Here is a 20,082-nt window from a genome sequence, read left to right as displayed (position 1 = left end):
AGGATATGCTAAGCCCCATGGCAATGATGAGTTCCATATGAATACCTGTTACTAGGGGTCTGCAAGCCTTCTTTGCATAACTGAAGCAGAAGAAAGTAGGGAAGGCATCTGTGTGGCTCCATCTTTGTTAACACAAGTTACTAAGCTTGATGATGACAACAAAAGCAGTCACACCACCTGCCTGGGAAATCCACTTGCAGGAACTAATTGGTTTTTATTTACTTAAGACAGTAGGGAGATTTTTAATACATTTCTGTTGTATTTTTATTTTCTTTCTTGCAAGCTGTTTTGGTGGGGTCCCCCCCCTTTTTTTTTGGCTGAAAAACAGAAAATAAATAAAACAATGTTTACAGGCAGACGGATGGGAAAGAGAGGTATACTGAAATTATTATCTGCCCACCATCTAAAAGAAGTGGATACATAGAACTCACAGTGTACTGCTAGACCACTGCCTTTCTGATGCTGAATTTCTGAAATAAACGGTACAAGAGGTCACCCGACTCACCCCTGACCAATAGTATCGACCTGCAGCCTAGAAGCCCTGCCACCTCATTGTGTGGGAGCTACCTGTGTGGTTGCTCACATATGAGGTATCATTTAGCAGGGCTGTCAACTTTTTGCTGGTGGGCATCCTGGGTATTCAATAACTGCATGTCAAGCAAAAAATCATTAGCTAAATTTTTTTGTGTTACTGCATCTGCAGGCTAGGGTGATAGAGGAACCACATCTGTTTTGTTTCTGGTTTAGTGTCACTCAGCTCTTAAAAGCAGAGTAGGTCTGGCAGGAAAAGAAAGAAAAAGAACTGGCAATCCCATTCTTTAGAGTTGCTTCTCTGATTCCAGAGCTGAGTCCTGCTACTGGAAACGGATTTCAAGGACTATGGTCTTGCCAGCTAAAACCAACCCCTGAAGTGCATCCACTCCTTTCTTAGCGGGGCAAAAAGCTGAATGGGGGTGCCTGCTGCTTTCTGGCCTTCCTTTTCTGTGTAGTCCAGCACCAAGCTCCAGCACTCAAGTGAGCGCCTACACACTTTCCCAGTGCCTGTCCCTTTTTTACTCCAAGCTCTCAGGCACCCTGTGTCCAAAGTTGGATTGGAAAAACGCTCTATAGCCCAGCCTCTCTCTATGATATTATCTGCCCAGGCTTGGCACTCGCTTTAGAACAGAAGCAGGGGGGGGGCTGTCCATGTGCTTGAACACCTCCCCAGAATTTCCTGTTCAGGGCAAACAGTACTTGCAAGACAAATAAGGAGACTAGCAAGTTAGAAGGCAGAGCCAATCCTAAAGGCTGGGCCACTTTAGGCTACTAGTGCATATACCTATTTCCATCATGTAACAGATGTGTTACCTGTGAACTCTAAAGAACTGGAGTGTAGTTTAGTCTTTCTCTCACTCACACGGTGGAGACCACCAAGTGCATATGCTGGATGTTTATCTGTGTGTCTACTCTCAACTTTCACAAGAAACTTCACTCATTCTCTCCAAAGCAACTTTCGATGCCTAGCCCACACACCCACACACGTGTTATTCCTCTCAGATACTCTGGCCATGAGAAGGAAAATAAACCTTTAGAGATGGGAATGTCACATATTACCTACTTTGTGTGCATGCGTAAGAAAAATTCTCACTTAGGCCTGGTCTATATAATGCAGTAGACGGTGAGGGGTAATGAGGGGCAGAATCTTGAGGTGGCTGAATAGAATGTATCAATTTAAACTGTGGGAGTTGAGGGGGTTTACATATTTTAACACTCATTAAAATAATCCCCTCCCACAGCAAATGAACTCTTAGCAAGCAGAGAAATAGCAGATCTGGGAGCAGCCCGGCCTGATGTGCTAAATGTGTATTTGCAGTAAGTTTTTACATGAAGAAGGAACAAAGAATAGCACCCTTGCCTAGAGTCTGAAGTGGTACAATCCACTTCACCACCTCAGGCTTTTATTACTTCATTTTGCTGCATGAATACAGACAACTGGGTGTGTAGCATGAATAACTCCAAGCAATCAACACAGCCTGACTGGGCCAGCTCAGTAAAGTTATCTCCAACCTTTCAGCTAGCAGCAGGTGCCTTTTTGCCTACCCACTCTTGTCTGTGCCTTAAACAGTAGACTGTTAATATGTGTACACTTTACACCCTGCTCCAGTCATCCACATGTGAGAAAAGTCTTTACCTGCTGTCAATACTTGTGAGAAGCAAAGCATGTTGTCTGAAGCACAGGAGCAAGACCAGGAAAGAAGGTGGCAGCCCTAGATGCGATCATGTCAGACCCTAAGCCCTATGCTGCTTATTGTGGCTGTTTCCCTGCTTACTAAGGCTAATAGCGACAAAGGACCATGATATTTCTATTTTAAGCCTTTCACATCCTGATTAACAACACCCAACACCTCCTCCATTGGGAAGCTGCATCCTCTAATGTTCTCATCAGAGCCATTTGAATGCCAGAAAGGGAGAGCTATGTTCCAAATTCAGGGCCAGTCATTCACCTGACATGTCAAAAAAGTGTGAGGCATGTCCTAATTCTGCTGATGGAACTATCCAGTTAGGAACCCATAGAAAAATGGAATTCACAGGTTTACTCTTAGGCATAACGGGAAGCAATCAAAGCAATTGGTGCATGCCCAAAGCCACCCTTAGTTAACATAAGAGAAAACACTCTTGCTAGAATATTTCAGTCCTGAAGATAAAAGGCAAGGCAGGAAGAGGAGAGCCAACACTTTTTAGCTCCCTTCCTCTCCCTTGGTGGGCTAGATCTATAGCCAGGATTAATACAGTAGGGCAGCCTGTAAGAGAGGAGGAAAGCTGCTGGAGAAAAGGGGGAAATGTGCTTGTCTTCAAAAGTTACACACATTGCTCTTAAAAAAAAAAAAAGCAGCAGTCATGAGATAGCTTTGCTCATTGTGAGGGCAGTAACACAACAAGCAAAAGCATGAGGGCACTCACTTTTCTGTTTTCCACCACATCTCATAATGGCCAAACTGGAACCAAGCCATGTACCTCACCAGCAGGGGAGACACATCTGCTCTAACCATATCTAAAAACCACACACCTTCCAATGGAGGGAAATGTACAGTATGTCTGAATTACAGTTTTAGAAGTTTGTGAGATGTGGTCAAAAGTAGAAGTGTGACAGTACCATACCTTGGAACACACAAAGTGGTTCTTCATCAAGACTTCTAACATGCTTTGGTTTTTTTCCTGAGCTAATAAAAAAATATAAGGAGCACAATCCAAATAAATATCAGCACATTTGTATTCAGACAGTTTTAATGGAGCACTTGAGCATGTGCTTGAAATCCCCCCCCATTCCAGTTCCAATTCATGAGATGTAAGAGCAATTAACTTTGGCTGGAACATGCCTCAGATGCATGACAGCAGTATAACAAAATATTTAAACATTTAGAAATTGCATAGATATGGAAATAAAACAATTTCAGCTCGGAATGAAGCTAAATCAAACAGCATCTTTGTTCAGGATGCGTGTGTGGATGGGGGGGGTCATTTACAAGGTGTAATGTTCTCCTATTCTGCTTACAGATGTGTGCCTTGGCCCAAAATCTATAATCTCTAGTAATATCACACAAAAAAATATCCCTGGTAGCAAGGGAGAGAGAGAATATCCAGTAAAATGCAGAAGCACTATAGTCTGTGAGAGCTGCGACCCTTTAGAATTTCAGCATCCCACTAAGACTTTCCGTTCCTTCATTGTATCCCTATGTTCACATACACATTTTAGTGTAATGACCCCTAGAAGACAGAGCAACACACACACGTGCACGCACACACACACACACACACACACAGAGGATGATTTCCTCTGATGTATAAACACTGAACAAACCATACCCACAGGCTTCATTATCACTGTTTCAGTTTGTACATGTTAAGCCTTGGGTTTCAAACTGTTCCCTGTGCCTTAAAAACAGGGTATTTATTTAAAAGCAATATATTCATACAAACAGAGTACCTGTTCTCCGTTATAAAACTGCACAAGCTATACAGCATCATAAGCATAGAACGACAACTATCTATATAACAGCATACAATCCATAACACAATTTATGACACTGGCAAAACCAGAGCAACCCAACCAGCAGAGCACACAGTACTTGTGGTGTATACTGGGTGTAAATCAGCTGATCACAAACAAGAGGCTCTTACCTTTGATTAAGTTTCCCCCAGAAGCCCAGCAAATGCCTTTACAAAGCTGCTGTAGTTGCTGAGGAGTTGCTGGAGTCTCTAAAGAGTGGGAGAAGGGGACGCAGCTCTGTCCTTATTAGTCTCACACGGTGTGTGACCCTCCCACTCGGCTAGCACAGAGAATACAACTGTAAGACAGGACAGCCCCCAGCTCTGGCACCAGTTTTTGCAAAAAAGCATATGCTAAGAGGTTGCAATGCAAATCTGGCAATAATATTAAAAGGGTTAGGTATGGATTGTCTAAAGCTGTGTCACAGATAAGACTGCCTGGGTTTGACTGCATGAATGAAAGGGTATCTGGTTTCAGCGCGCTGACTCTGAAGTACTGTACATGATACTAGCACAACAGCAGGGGAGTAGATTCCTTCCCCCTGCTCGTTAAGTGTAGCCACAACTCATTAATTTTATATACTTTATCATTAATTTAAAATCAACCATCCATGGGAATGTACCTATTTATGGCAGTGATGCTGCACAGAACGGTGGATGGCTCATGGCTGGTATTTGATTTGCCTTTTTTAAAGCTCATCATATAAAGCCCGGTGTTCTTACACTGTGGTATCAGCTCTGTGTTAAAACTGTGTGACACTCAGCCTTCCTGCTAATTCTCCCGTAAATATGCTAAACTGTGCTTGCTTGGGCCCTCAGAGTGTTCTTATGACAGCTTCTAGTGTTGCCTTTAAGAATTTAACTAGAAGATAAAAGGGTAGTGAGAGAAAGGAAACGGCTGCAGCACAGACTCAGGAAGAAGAGTAGGCAGGATCTTCACACACATCATTTATACACATTTAAATAATTGTCTCTTTCAAACTCCCTCCCTCACTCCGCCTTCACCTCCCTCTTCAATGTTTTTTAATAACCCTTCTCTCTAAACAAATATCAATTACTCTTGACTCTCCCTTGCCAGGTTCTTTCATTGCTTTCACTCACTGCTGAAATCTGAAATTTACGTTGTAAGTTCTTTGGGGCAGGAACCCTTCATTTTTAGCATATGTTACTTGTAAGAGATATATACACCAATTATTTTACATACAAAAGTGAACAAACAATAATTGTTTTGTTTGTTGCCTTGATGGCCATTTGAACACTCTGAGGAATTACCTTCTGCCTTCCTAATAGTAATACTTGTTAGGGCTTTTGAGTATTCAAAGTCCTTCCGTACATTGTCATGTAAACCAGAGCTTAGAAGTAATTAGTTACAAAAAACAAATCACTTGTAATCTATTACTGTGTTGAGGAATGAGTGCGTAATTTCTTTACATTTTGATTCTAATAGAACAAGGAGTAGTTTTATTACTTTTGAGGAGTAATTGAAATGCTTCTAGCATTACTTTTGGGTGTTACTGGGGGAGACCAGGGGAAGTCTTCTGCTCCTCTGATTCATGGATGAAAATCATGTGCCTCAAACTGGGCTTCTATGCAGCATCGCTCTTCCCTCATGTTCTGTGAGTGGGTAGGAGGCGACGAGGGAGGAGGTGGAGTAGAGAAAACAATTGTTTTAAAAAATGGATGGTGGTGGAGAAGAATGGAGTGGAGGGAGAAAGGAGCCAGAAGGCAAAAAGATGGATAAAGGAGGTGAAGGGGGCAGCAGCAGAATGGAGATAAGGAACTGTGGAGGTGAAAGATGACCACGTGTGTGTGTGTGTGTGTGTGTGTGTGTGTGTGTGTGTGAATGTGAATACTGTGTTTGCACTTGGCACACAAAGCAGCCTCCACCGCCCTCCCTGGCTACTTGCTGCATTTGCAGTGTTTAAACTTTTTTGCACCCCAAGGGAAAATGTTTGCTTGGGTGGGTGTCCCTTAGTTGGTGGCTGGGCAGGGTCTGGGAGGTGGTTAAGTGAGAGAGATTATGCTGGCTGGCTGAGTGTGTGTGTGCGTGGGTTGCACTTGGTTTGACACATGGAGATCTGAGCGGTGGCCTCTGCCTCCCACCCCGCCTCCCTTACCACCAGACAGACCACCACTACTATCTTACGGATAAAAAGAATTATTCTACTACCTTTGTGTGTGTGACTGTATGTTAATGTTCTTTTAGGCTACTTAGGTGTGCAGCAGCCAAGGTCAGCACTTTCTAAGCACTTTAGTTTTTTTTAAGTAACTTAACTGTAATTGTAGTGATTACCTTTGAGTAATAGTAATCAATTCCTTTCAGAACAATTGTAATTGCAATGGTAATTTATTCCTTCTTTGGACAATGTAATAGTAATTGTAATTTATTCCTTTTTAAAAGTAATCTTCCAAGAGAGAGGTGTGTGGAGGAGGCCTTCAGGGACGTTATAGCTGTGTCCCACTCCAACGATGATAGCTCTCCTGCTATCATGGAGAACGATGGTCTCGGGGAAGGAGAGCATCCAGCTGAGGAAGAGGGAAACGATCCCTTAGAAGGGACCCATTCCTTGGGGGATGAGCAGCTATCCTCTCGTGCCGAGGATATATCTCCAGGGGGTGGAGGGATCCTTGTAGTGGGTGATTCGATCATTAGGAACATAGACAGTGGGGTGTGTGATGGGCGTGTAGACCGCAAGGTGTTTTGCCTGCCTGGTGCGAAGGTTGCGGATATCGCCCGTCGTTTAGATAGTTTGGTAGACAGTGCTGGGAAGGAGTCAGTGGTCGTGGTGCACGTTGGCACCAACGACATGGGGAAATGCAGCCGTGAGGTCCTGGAAGCAAAATTTAGGTTGCTAGGTAGGATGCTGAAAGCCAGGACCTCCAAGGTGGCTTTCTCTGAAATGCTACCGGTTCCACGTGCAGGACCAGCCAGACAGGCCCAGCTTCGCAGTCTCAATGCGTGGATGAGACGATGGTGTCGGGTGGAAGGGTTTGGATTTGTTAGGCACTGGGGAACTTTTTGGGACAAGCCGGGCCTGTACAAAAGGGACGGGCTCCACTTGAACCAGAATGGAACCAGACTGCTGGCACTTAAAATTAAAAAGGTAGCAAAGCAGCTTTTAAACTGACTGAGGGGGGAAACCCGACAGGAGCTGAGAAAGGTCCGGTTCGGAATAAACCTCCCCCCTGGGATAAAAACCAAAGAAATGATGAAATTTTAAAAGGGGTAGGCCTAGAAGTAGGCATTGTGAGAGCAGGGGCACAGGATATAAATTCAGAAGAGCAAAATTACCACAGGCCTGACCACAAGTGCCAAAGACACTTGAAGAGAGACACTGCTTACAAGTGCCTGTACGCTAATGCTAGGAGCCTCTGAACCAAGATGGGAGAACTGGAGTGCTTGGTCTTAGAGGAGAGCATTGATATAGTGAGCATAACCGAGACCTGGTGGAATGGAGAAAACCAGTGGGATACGGTTATCCCTGGATATAAACTATATCGGAAGGACAGGGAAGGACGTATTGGTGGCAGAGTCGCTCTATACGTGAAAGAAGGCATTGAATCCAGCAAGCTCGAAACCCCAAAAGAGGCAGACTCCTCCACAGAATCGTTGTGGGTGGTGATACCGTGCCCCAGGAGGGACTTAATACTGGGAACGATCTATCATCCCCCTGATCAAAATGCTCAGGGAGACCTTGAGATGAGATATGAAATTGAGGAAGCATCCAAACTAGGAAATGTGGTAGTAATGGGTGACTTCAACTACCCGGACATAGACTGGCCACATATGTGTTCCAGTCATGACAAAGAAGCAAAGTTTCTAGATATTCTAAATGATTATTCCCTAGATCAGTTGGTCATGGAACCGACCAGAGGGACGGCAACCCTGGACTTAATCCTCAGTGGGGACCGGGACCTGGTGCGAGATGTAAGTGTTGTTGAACCGACTGGGAGCAGTGACCACAGTGCTATTAAATTAAACATACATGTAACTGGCCAATTGCCAAGAAAATCCAACACGGTCACATTTGACTTCAAAAGAGGAAACTTCACAAAAATGAGGGGATTGGTAAAAAGAAAGCTGAAAAACAAAGTCCAGAGGGTCACATCACTCAAAAATGCTTGGAAGTTGTTTAAAAACACTATATTAGAAGCTCAACTGGAGTGCATACCGCAGATCAGAAAAGGTACCGCCAGGGCCAAGAAGATACCAGCATGGTTAACGAGCAAAGTCAAGGAAGCTCTTAGAGGCAAAAAGTCTTCCTTCAGAAAATGGAAGTCTTGTCCAAATGAAGAAAATAAAAAAGAACACAAACTCTGGCAAAAGAAATGCAAGAAGACAATAAGGGATGCTAAAAAAGAATTTGAGGAGCACATTGCTAAGAACATAAAAACCAACAACAAAAAATTCTATAAATACATTCAAAGCAGGAGACCATCTAGGGAGACAATTGGACCCTTGGATGATAAGGGAGTCAAAGGTGTACTAAAGAATGATAAGGAGATTGCAGAGAAGCTAAATGAATTCTTTGCATCTGTCTTCACAGTGGAAGGTATAGGGCAGATCCCTGAACCTGAACTAACATTTGCAGGAAGGGATTCTGAGGAACTAAGACAAATAGTTGTAACGAGAGAGGAAGTTCTAAGCTTAATGGATAATATAAAAACTGACAAATCATCGGGCCCGGATGGCATCCACCCGAGAGTTCTCAAAGAACTCAAAGGTGAAATTGCTGATCTGCTAACTAAAATATGTAACTTGTCCCTCGGGTCCTCCTCCGTGCCTGAGGACTGGAAAGTGGCAAATGTAACGCCAATCTTCAAAAAGGGATCCAGAGGGGATCCCGGAAATTACAGGCCAGTTAGCTTAACTTCTGTCCCTGGAAAACTGGTAGAAAGTATTATTAAAGCTAGATTAACTAAGCACATAGAAGAACAAGCCTTGCTGAAGCAGAGCCAGCATGGCTTCTGCAAGGGAAAGTCCTGTCTCAGTAACCTATTAGAATTCTTTGAGAGTGTCAACAAGCATATAGATAGAGGTGATCCAGTGGACATAGTGTACTTAGACTTTCAAAAAGCGTTTGACAAGGTACCTCACCAAAGGCTTCTGAGGAAGCTTAGCAGTCATGGAATAAGAGGAGAGGTCCTCTTGTGGATAAGGAATTGGTTAAGAAGCAGAAAGCAGAGAGTAGGAATCAACGGACAGTTCTCCCAATGGAGGGCTGTAGAAAGTGGAGTCCCTGAAGGATCGGTATTGGGACCTGTACTTTTCAACTTGTTCATTAATGACCTAGAATTAGGAGTGAGCAGTGAAGTGGCCAAGTTTGCTGACGACACTAAATTGTTCAGGGTTGTTAAAACAAAAAGGGATTGCGAAGAGCTCCAAAAAGACCTCTCCAAACTGAGTGAATGGGTGGAAAAATGGCAAATGCAATTCAATATAAACAAGTGTAAAATTATGCATATTGGAGCAAAAAATCTTAATTTCACATATACGCTCATGGGGTCTGAACTGGCGGTGACCGACCAGGAGAGAGACCTCGGGGTTGTGGTGGACAGCACGATGAAAATGTCGACCCAGTGTGCGGCAGCTGTGAAAAAGGCAAATTCCATGCTAGCAATAATTAGGAAAGGTATTGAAAATAAAACAGCCGATATCATAATGCCGTTGTATAAATCTATGGTGCGGCCGCATTTGGAATACTGTGTACAGTTCTGGTCGCCTCATCTCAGAAAGGATATTATAGAGTTGGAAAGGTTCAGAAGAGGGCAACCAGAATGATCAAGGGGATGGAGCGACTCCCTTACGAGGAAAGGTTGCAGCATTTGGGGCTTTTTAGTTTAGAGAAAAGGCGGGTCAGAGGAGACATGATAGAAGTGTATAAAATTATGCATGGCATTGAGAAAGTGGATAGAGAAAAGTTCTTCTCCCTCTCTCATAATACTAGAACTCGTGGACATTCAAAGAAGCTGAATGTTGGAAGATTCAGGACAGACAAAAGGAAGTACTTCTTTACTCAGCGCATAGTTAAACTATGGAATTTGCTCCCACAAGATGCAGTAATGGCCACCAGCTTGGATGGCTTTAAAAGAAGATTAGACAAATTCATGGAGGACAGGGCTATCAATGGCTACTAGCCATGATGGCTGTGCTCTGCCACCCTAGTCAGAGGCAGCATGCTTCTGAAAACCAGTTGACGGAAGCCTCAGGAGGGGAGAGTGTTCTTGCACTCGGGTCCTGCTTGCGGGCTTCCCCCAGGCACCTGGTTGGCCACTGTGAGAACAGGATGCTGGACTAGATGGGCCACTGGCCTGATCCAGCAGGCTCTTCTTATGTTCTTATGAACTGAAATTCACACAGCAACTCTATAAGGCAGGCCAGTATTATTGCCCCAGTATTGCAGATGGGGGACTACAATCAGCATTGACATATTTTTCTGCACAACTTAGCATAGGGAGATCGAGACTGAAAGAGTTTGGTTTATCTGAGATACCTGATGAGTTCACAACAGAGGTGAACCAGTGATTTCCTGATTCATAGCTCAGTCTTATAATCACTATGTTCCATCAGCTCACATAGGTAGCAATAATGTTTTGCATGGAGCTACAAGAATTGATGCTACTGATGCGCTTCATCTCATAGATCTCCTTTCTTTTGCCTAGTTTGGCCCTGAGCTTGACTACCATGGATGGTAGTCCATCAGTAGCATCAGTGGGGTGTGTAGCCCTGTTGAATATGCTACGTGAACAGTTGGAAGGAAAACAAGGAAAATAGAGGGAGCTCAAGCAGGGAGAAAAGAAGAGTCAGCTTCAAAGGTCTGATTGGGAGAAGGAATAAGACTTCAGTGGGAATCCTCCTTCCATCAGGGGAGGTCCCAACACTTGATACAGTCCACTCGTGGTAGGGAAGAGCAAAGAGAAAAGCAATCTCCTGATTCCCCTTTCTCCAATGCTAGAAGTCCTTCTGACTCTTCCCTAACTTCAGCTTCTTAAAAGCCCCTCCACCAAAATGCTGGTGATGATTTTGAGATGCAAGATGGAATCAGTGAAGCAACTATTACTACAATATGTAATAATAAAAGTAGTACAGTAATACCTCAGTTAACGAAGCACATGTATTCCTGGACATTACTTCTTTAACAGAAACTTTGGTACCAGAGGTAGGAATAACATGGAAAGAAAAGGGATAGGTTCCTCCACCACAAAAAAGAGTTCAACATGTTTCAGCAAAGTTTTTTTTCAAAACTAACAATATGCATGTCTGAAATGAAACAACCAGGTCAGGTAAGCCTTGCATACAGACCAACTGAAGGCTTCTTCAAAAATGCACCAGGGATGCCTGCCTTGCCCTTCTTCTCCTTCTCCTTCTCCTTCTCCTTCTCCTTCTCCTCCTCCTCCTCCTTCTTCTTCTTCATCATCATCATATTTATTTTATTTATTTAATTAATTTAATTTATATACTGCCCTAAGCCCGAAGGCTTTCTGGGCGGTGTACATATCCCGCCGTTCCTCCCAGTAGAAGACCAGGGCGGCAAACAAAAACACTAAAACCATCTAAAACATAAAAATTGACATTAAAATATATTAAAACAAACATCTTTTAAAAATCTTTTAAAAACAGCTTTAAAAACATCTTAAAACACAATTCCAACACAGACACAGACTGGGATAATCATTGCTATAGTAAACTAAAGCTACGAGCAGTTCTCCTTCTGAACACTCAAGTAGGCAGGCAAGGGGCAGCCACTGCCTCCATCCTGTGCTTTCTCTCTCTGCCATCCTCCCCTACACTCAAGCAGATATGTCTGCAGTAAATAGTGCTTGCAGGGCACCCAAGGCACTCTTTACTGCGGAAGTGCCTGCGCCATCTGGCAAGGAGCGCCAGTCCATCCATGTGTGAGAGAGCTGCCTGCAGCAGCCTCAGTCCAGACAAGAAGCCACATTTTGACTATGTCCAGAGTGTGTGCCCCCCATGCTCCTGCACCCAAAAAAGGCTTCTTTAAAAGGAGCTTATTTGCTGGAGGATTTGTTAACTGAAGTATTACTGTAGTAACTGTCCTCAACTACCATTAAATGAAACAGGTAACAGGGAAAGGACAGTCACTGAGTAAATACAGTGTAAATTTTAAGGGTGATATTCGGTGCTAGACCCATTGAAGTTATGAGACATGACTAACTTAAATTCATTAGTTTCAGCAGATCTACTCTGAGTAGGACTTAGCTGAATACAATCCTAAATCTTGAAAAAGTCACAAAGGTCTCTTCCAGGCAATCTCTTTATTGAGCATTCATCCCAATTTGTTTGTGGGGAGATTATGCAAGTTTCCAGTGCATTTCCCCATCATCTTCCTTGTCACAGAAACTCTGGAAGTGGAATAGTTGCACAAGAGCACTGAATCAAATTTAATTGTGCAACAGGAGTTTACTAATATGTATTGAATCCCACCCAAAAATAGCGAGAATCTGGAAACACCCAGTGCCTAAAGATACAGGCTGGATACACACCATACCTTTAAAGCACATTGCATCCCCCAAAGAAACCTGGGGACTGTAGTTTATCCCACAGAGAGCTAGAATTCCCAGCACCCTTAACAAATTATAATTCCCATAATTCTTTGGGAGAATTTATGTGCTCTAAATGTATGATGTATGCAGCCAGAATGAATGATTTTCATGATTAAATTTAGAATATATGTGAATTTGTCCAGATAATCTGGCAGTTGTCCAAAAAATTTAGCAGTCTGATATATGAAAAGGGGCAGGTGGTACTCGTTTTTTAATATATGGTTGGTTAAAAGGTGAAAGGGGAGGTCAGCTTCCTTCAGGAAATTTGAAGTTAACCGAAAAGCCCTGTTATAAAATCTACCAGTTGTCCAGATTTGTAAACAAAGACACAAAAAAGTAAGTTGAATGGCAGTGTGGCTAAATAGCTGAATCAAGAAGACTATAGAAGGCAAGATGACATGCTTTATGTCAAAGCAGCATAAAAAAACCAGGGAAATTATGGAGAAGCTCAATTAGGCTGAAGAGAGGCATACCATTTTTGGAGCAGTGGGCCAGCTTTGGAAGCACTCACATGGTGTTCATCTCAAACACACCTTTTTCTCATGGTTGAGCTCTGGAGAATTGATTCTGCAAATTTGCAGAAAACAACTGTGCACAGCACAGTTATACTAGCACTATGATGTTACCCAGAAAGGTGCTCATGTTTTCTATGTTGGCTATTTACAACCCAAGAGACAGATCTTGGGGTGATGGTGGACATTTCACTCAAAAATATCCACTCAGTGAGTATGACAAACTCATTGTTGGGAAAGGAATTAGGAAACAGAAATAAAACAGTGAGGGTCATAATACCTTTATATAAAACCTTTGGATTTGGAACACTCAGGGTGCTTCCAGACAGGGACTCATTCATTGTAAACAGACCACCGAGTTAACACAAATGGGTCACTGTTACCACATTTCCTTCTGAAAGAGTAAATCCAGATTAAAGGGGGGTAGGGAAATGCAGGCTGGCATTTTGATGACAGTGGTGTTGTGTGGACATGGCAAACAATTGCATGAACAAGGAGCACTGATCTCACAATAAACCCCCTTCTGGAAGCACCCTTACAGGTTTTAAACAAGGATTAAACAATTTCATGGAGTATAGATCCATCAACACCTGTTAGCTGTGCTGATACACCTCTTATAACAGATGCTGAGGACATGAAATAGGATAGGTCCTTTGCCTGTATGCTCTGCTTGTAGGCTTCCCTGAAGCGTCTTGCTGGTCACTGTGTCAAAGAGGATCCTGGCCTAGATGGACCCTCAGACCCACCAGGCTTTGTTTGTGTGTGTGCACGCACACATACATTTTTGTAAGCATCACGCTTACAAAAGCGGGAGCTTCAGCAACCCTTGGGGTGTAGCGTTGGTGACCTCTGAGGGTTGGGGGGAGCTTTGGTGGTCCATGAGGTGGGTGGGGGAGCTCTGGCAACCTGTGGGAGGCAGGGGGAGCTCTGGTGACTTGTAGGGGAGGGAAAGCTATGGCAACCTACGGGAGGGAGGAGAAGGGCTTTGGTGACCCATGGGGAGGGAAAGGGGGCAGCTTTGGCAACACCCCAAAAAATCTGGAGTTGGGCCTATGTATTATGATGGAATGGTTGGTGCTAAATGACAGTTCAAGAAGGGAAGAATCTGATGGATCTGGTATCTCAGCAGAGCCAGTGGAAAGGCCTTGTGGTTCCATCTCTCTGCAGCCAGCACTGACATGCATTGTTTTCTTGTACAGCTTAGTCCAGGGGTCACTAGCCTTTCTGGACTAGTGGGCATATTTTGAATTTTCAGAATGTGCTGTGAGCGCCACTCACAAAATGGCTGCTGGGGGGGCATAGCATAAAACAAAATTAGAAAGAGTACAGTCAGGGTAAAGCTTTTCCTATAATTTCCACTCGCTGAATCATCACCTTGGGTGAGTGGGCTTGCATGTTCCAATGAACCCTGTGAGCAATGCCATCTGGAGTCATGTACTCCCAGCAGGGTCACCCATGGCAGTAAAGTCAAGGGAGAGGAACCAGACAAAGAACGATCCAAGAATGTTCTCAACAGCAGACAGGCAGAGGATAACAATGTGTGTGTTACAACGGCTGTGAAGGTGGATGAAGTCTGCAGCAGATAAAAGACTTCCGATCATCATGGCTTCCATGCCATTGGATCAAAGCCTTTTTCTGTCAAGATTGTGTTGATCGTTGTGCGCTGATCTCCCCACATAAAACACATTCATGCACAGGCGTCTTCCAACCAAATTGTCTTGGAAGACAATCTTACTCAGCCATGAGTGATCGCCAGTGGACACATCTTTCTTTCCTATAATTGTATTTACATGACTGCAAAGGTTTAACCTGTTGAATTTCTGCCTGCCACACAGCTGCTTTTTGTGGGGAGGATTCTTTAACATCCACTTGCATCAATTATGTAGTAGCATTTGCAGAAAATAATAGAGGCTACCTGAACTCAGATGAACCACCACAGGAAAGATGCATCCTGGTTGCTAGGGTAAAAGCAAAAAGCAAACTACAAAGAGGCCTAGATTAAGACAGAAACAGGAAAAATGCAGTAAAGGGGGGGGACAGCAACTCTTTAGGACCCCAAGGATTCATGTTCCCTGGTATCCAAACAACTCATTTATCAATCAAAGCTCTGACTTCACTAGCTGGGTAAAAACAGGTGACAGGTGGGAGCAGCCAGGCAGAAATCACTTAGAAGGTGCCTTAACATTTGCTTCATACCTTTCTTTCTAGCAGGACTAGAGATTTACTTTTTTTGACGAAAAACAAAAGATCAGAGTCTGAGGCACCTGCCTACAGACACCAGTGGAGGCCTTCAAGGGTGCAATCTTGGCAACACCTGGCTTAGCCCAGAGGCCAAGCTAGATGCAGCACAGAACACACAATCATGTGTATCTTTCCCCTTATTTTAAGGAGGAGGAATCGGGGTCCTTAACCCTTTTTCCTCTGGCCATTTTTCTGCTCTCTCTCTCTCTCTGTCTGTCTCTGTCTCCGTCTCTCTCTCTTCTCCCCTTAGGGAACAAGACCTATATATATTTTCCTCCTGTAAGAAAAAAGCAGCTTGGGAATTGTGATTTGAAGTGAATAAATAATGAAGGTGGGGCAGGGGTGTTAAGCCAATGGTCTACTCTCTGTACTTTTTCCCCTCTTAAATTCATACACCCCCCCCAGGCTAGGATGTGTGTTTTTTAGGTCAGAGAAAGATACACAGGACTGTGTGTTACATTTAGTTTGGACCATAGTTATTGGAATGAAGTTGTGTGTAGTTATTCCATTAAAAAAAATAATCCATCAGGCTGTAATGATGCTCATCCACAAGTTCCAAAGTCTGCATGTATGAGCATTCTCTGACTAGCATTCTTTGACCCACCAGAGTACAACTCGTGACCACATCCTCACAGATGCTCTTTATATTACTTACACTTTTTGAGAGATTGTTTCTATGTTCAACAACAAAAAACACATGACATCCTTACTGCAGGAAATTAATAGATGACCCCTCCTACTATGGTTACAAATTGCAATGTGATGAGAAGTGGAATGTGTGTCTTGCTTAGCACAGACCAAACATTAACACAAGTAGCAACATAATCTGTTTTATCAATGGCAACAAATGGCAATGTGGTTCAAAAGTGAATCCTCCATGTTTGGCTAACAGCAGGAAAAGGTGGAACGAGAGAGAACACGTATCACTTTAGAGGTTGACATTTTAGATCAGTTAAGGTTTTATCTCTGGCTTCCAATTGCAGCTTAATAATTATTATAATTTTAAATTTACATTGAAAATAAGAAGACTAAATTGATGGAACAAAGCATACATTTCAGCAGTAAATTACTTTCTTATGTTATGTTACATTGCTACAATGGTTTGAATTTAAAATTTGTCAAATCACATGTGGTTTGTTTTCTCAACAAAGGCAAAGCAATATTAAACACAATTATTACATTGTTGTCTCCCTTCTTTAACATAAATAAAACCAAGTTTAGCGATCACTGAGGGTTCATATAATTTGTTCTCCCATTCTGATAATGATGTCACCATTTGTTGCCTTTATTAGAGTCAAACATTCAAAACCATAATAACAACTACTATCATTCATTCATTCATTATATTCCTCCCTTCCTCTTGCAGGAGCCCAGAGTGGCTGTCAGCAATCGCAAAAATAATCACAATCCCAAATACAATATAGCAGTAACATGGTCAGCAATGAAATTAAACAATAATGGAGTCACCTTTGTTATGTTCTAAAGGCCTGTAGAAAAAGATAGGCCTTCAATTGTCTCCTGAATGAGAATAGTATGGGAAACTGCCTGATCTCAATAGGGGTTACAGATTTAGGGCACCATCACCAAAAAGACCCTTTTTCATGTTGTAGTTTCCAAGCCACAGTCATTGAGAGCACCATTAACAGGGCATCCCCAAGAGATTTCAATATGCAGAAGGCGCTCCTTCAGGTACTTGGGTGCCAAGATGTTCAGGGCTTTGTATCTTAGTACCAACAGTTTCACTTGGGATCGATAGCTCACCATTGCCAGTGTAATACTTTCAGGATTCTCTACATGGAATCCTCAAATGCAAAGATGTATCACTGAACACTAAAGTCAGGATCATTCAGACCATGGTATTCCCAATCTCTGTGAATGGATGTGAAAGTTGGACAGTGAAAAAAGCAGATAACAGAAAAATCAACTCATTTAAAATGTGGTACTGGAGGAGAGCTTTGTGCATACCATGGACTGTGAAAAAGACAAACAATTGGGTGTTAGAACAAATTAAACCAGAACTATCACTAGAAGCTAGAATAATGAAACTGAGGTTATCATACTTTGGAAACATAATGAGAAGACATGATTCACTAGAAAAGACAATAATGCTGTGAAAAACAGAAGGGAATAGAAAAAGAGGAAGGCCAAACAAGAGATGGATTGATTCCATCAAGGAAGCCACAGACCTGAACTTGCAAGATCTGAACAGGGTGGTTCACAACAGATGCTATTGGAAGATGCTGATTCATAGGGTTGCCATAAGTCATAATCGACTTGAAGGCACATAACAACAACAAAAAACTACATGGAATCCAAACTCAGATCAAACTATTGTTCTCTGAATGGAAGACCTCTTTCCTTTCACAGAAGTGAGTCAGATCAAGTGGAGGCTCCCACATTGTAAACTGGACACTCCTGTAGGTGGAAGTTGATTTTTGCTGATTCTGCTACCATTCCCCAGTCCTACCTTCCATGATTTTCTGGAAGATTTCCCAACCTTCCAGAGCTGCTTTACAGGTGCATGACGGGGGGCGGGGGTAGAGGTGGCAGGGGAAATTGGCAAAACACATTCCCCTTCTTCCACCCGCAAGAGTGTCCAGTCTGCAGAGTTCTACTCTTTGCAGCTCTGAATGCAACCCTATGTCTTCTTAAATCTTAAATATTTTTATCCAGAAGACACTGCCAGGTATTTATTTATTGTTTGTTTGTTTGTTTGTTTGTATTCAGAGGATGCCTTTCATGAAATAATCCAGGGGCAGATTTAAAAAATATAGCAGTTCAAATATGTACAGTGCACAATTAAAGCCATTAAATATAAACTACAAAAATACCCACGAAACTACAAATGTAACTAATATTAGAACAGCAAAATGGTAGCAGTAAACAACAATGCTGGAGGAAGGAAGATATCCACGCAACCAAAGGCCTGGATTTTGTGTTTTAAACCCAAACTATCCAACAGGTGCTGGGATAGTCAGATAACCAACCATGCTATACATGAGACAGCTATATCAGTGGTAGTGGTGTGTGTGTGTGTGTGTGTGTGGCAATTCCATTTCCCCAATGACCTATAATTGTGGCATGATTACTAGTCTCCCAGCATTGAAGTAATGTATCTGAAACTCAGACAATTAAAATAGAAACAGAACACTTGTTCAAATATCACTGTTCACATTCAAAGCTGGCAGGCCAGCCCTTTTTTATGAGAGTTGGATCATAAGCACAAAGGTCGATTTAAACCAAGAAAAGTGCACTACATCCAAAGATATTTTTCTGCTTCTGCAAGAGTTCGAGCAACTTCTTATACAAGACACACAAGAACTGCCACAGAATCTCAAGCTCCTGTGCAAGCTCCTAAGTAAATGTTTAGAAAACAGTGCTAATGTCTATATTCCTTCCACTCATGGTTGTTTTGATCCAGTCCAGTAATTAGAGGGATCTAGTACGTGAGGGGTGGCTAACCTGTGGTTCTCCAGATGTTGAATTACAACGCCCATCATCCTTGATCATGCTGGTTGGAGATAATGGAAGTTGACCTGGAGACCAAGAATGCCTGGAGGGCCACAGGTTCCCCACCCCTACTCTAAATAGTCTTTATTCACACAACTAAACTAGAGATGGACAAATTGTCAATTTTGTTTTTCTTGTTTCTCCAGTCATAAGTTCAGTGACACATTTCCAGTTCTGTTTGGGGAAGGGTCATAGCTCAGTGGTTGAATATCTGCTTTGCATGCAAGATGTCCCATATTCAGTTCCTTGCTTCTCCAGGTAGGGTTGAGAGAGTCATTGCCAGTCAGTGTAGACAATACTAAGCTAGATAGACCAATGGTCTGACTCAGTATAAGGTAGCTTCTTACGTTGCAAAATCACAATTATTTAAAGTCCTCATAAAAATTTATCAACATTTTAGTCTGCATTTCTCATGAAATGTACATTGTTGTATGCAGTTTTGCCTAATATAAACATTTTTGCAAACAAATCCCTCTAATGCATTTTGTGAACATATTTACAATGTGTGTATATATATATATATTAAAGTTTGATAGAAATATGTGTGGGCTATAGGTACATTTTTAAACCAGAAGGTTTTTTGCCTGTTAGTGTTTCTCTGCTTTTTAATCCGGGAGGTAAGAAATGGGATCCTGTGCAAGTTTGCTGAGAATGGATAGATCATTTGCATTCTTATTGAGTTCAGTGGGATTTACTCCCGTGCAATCATGCTTAGGATAGGTGATACTGACCACAGGGGATGGGAAGGGGAGGAGGTGGAGGCGAAGGAGGGAGGGGAGGGAAGGAGGGGGATGGGAGCAGGGAGAATGTGGAGGGAAGGAGAAAGGCAGGTCTGATCATTTGCATGTTGAGTTCAATGGGATTTACTCCTATGCAATCATGGTTAGGATACGGTGCGGGACCACGATACCTTGCGGAACGCCTCTTCCGATATGAACCGGCCCGTGCCCTACGTTCTGCTACGAAGGCCCTCCTCTGGGTTCCAACTCACAGGGAGGCCCGGAGGGTGATGACAAGATCTAGGGCCTTCTCAGTGGTGGCCCCCGAACTATGGAACAGTCTCCCCAAGGAAGTACGCCTGGCGCCAACTCTGCTCTCCTTCCGGCGCCAGGTCAAAACCTTCCTATTCTCTGAAGCATTTTAAGTTACACTGATTTACTTTTTAAAATGTTTATTGTATTGGATTGATGATTGTATTTTAGTATTATTTTGTTATTCATTGTATTTT

General features: G+C 42.8%; 2 protein-coding genes across 7 annotated transcripts in view; one reads left to right on the top strand and one right to left on the bottom strand.

The window, feature by feature from the left end:
- Positions 1 to 4,275, bottom strand: part of COL19A1 (collagen type XIX alpha 1 chain) — a 358,502-nt gene extending 354,227 nt beyond the window's left edge. For all 5 annotated transcript variants that reach the window (XR_009762166.1, XM_061623076.1, XM_061623078.1 and 2 more), the window contains exon 1: positions 4,159 to 4,275. The gene's annotated coding sequence lies outside the window, so the exon portion shown is untranslated. The remainder of the gene's footprint in view (positions 1 to 4,158) is intronic.
- Positions 1 to 20,082, top strand: part of LOC133383081 (uncharacterized) — a 66,277-nt gene that overhangs the window by 36,540 nt on the left and 9,655 nt on the right. The gene's annotated exons all lie outside the window — the stretch shown is intronic.

This window comes from Rhineura floridana, chromosome 4 (assembly GCF_030035675.1).
Source record: "Rhineura floridana isolate rRhiFlo1 chromosome 4, rRhiFlo1.hap2, whole genome shotgun sequence".
In the NCBI taxonomy this organism is placed as follows: domain Eukaryota; kingdom Metazoa; phylum Chordata; class Lepidosauria; order Squamata; family Rhineuridae; genus Rhineura; species Rhineura floridana.
Note: the sequence above shows the minus strand (reverse complement) of the source record. Positions and strands in the feature narration are given on the sequence as shown.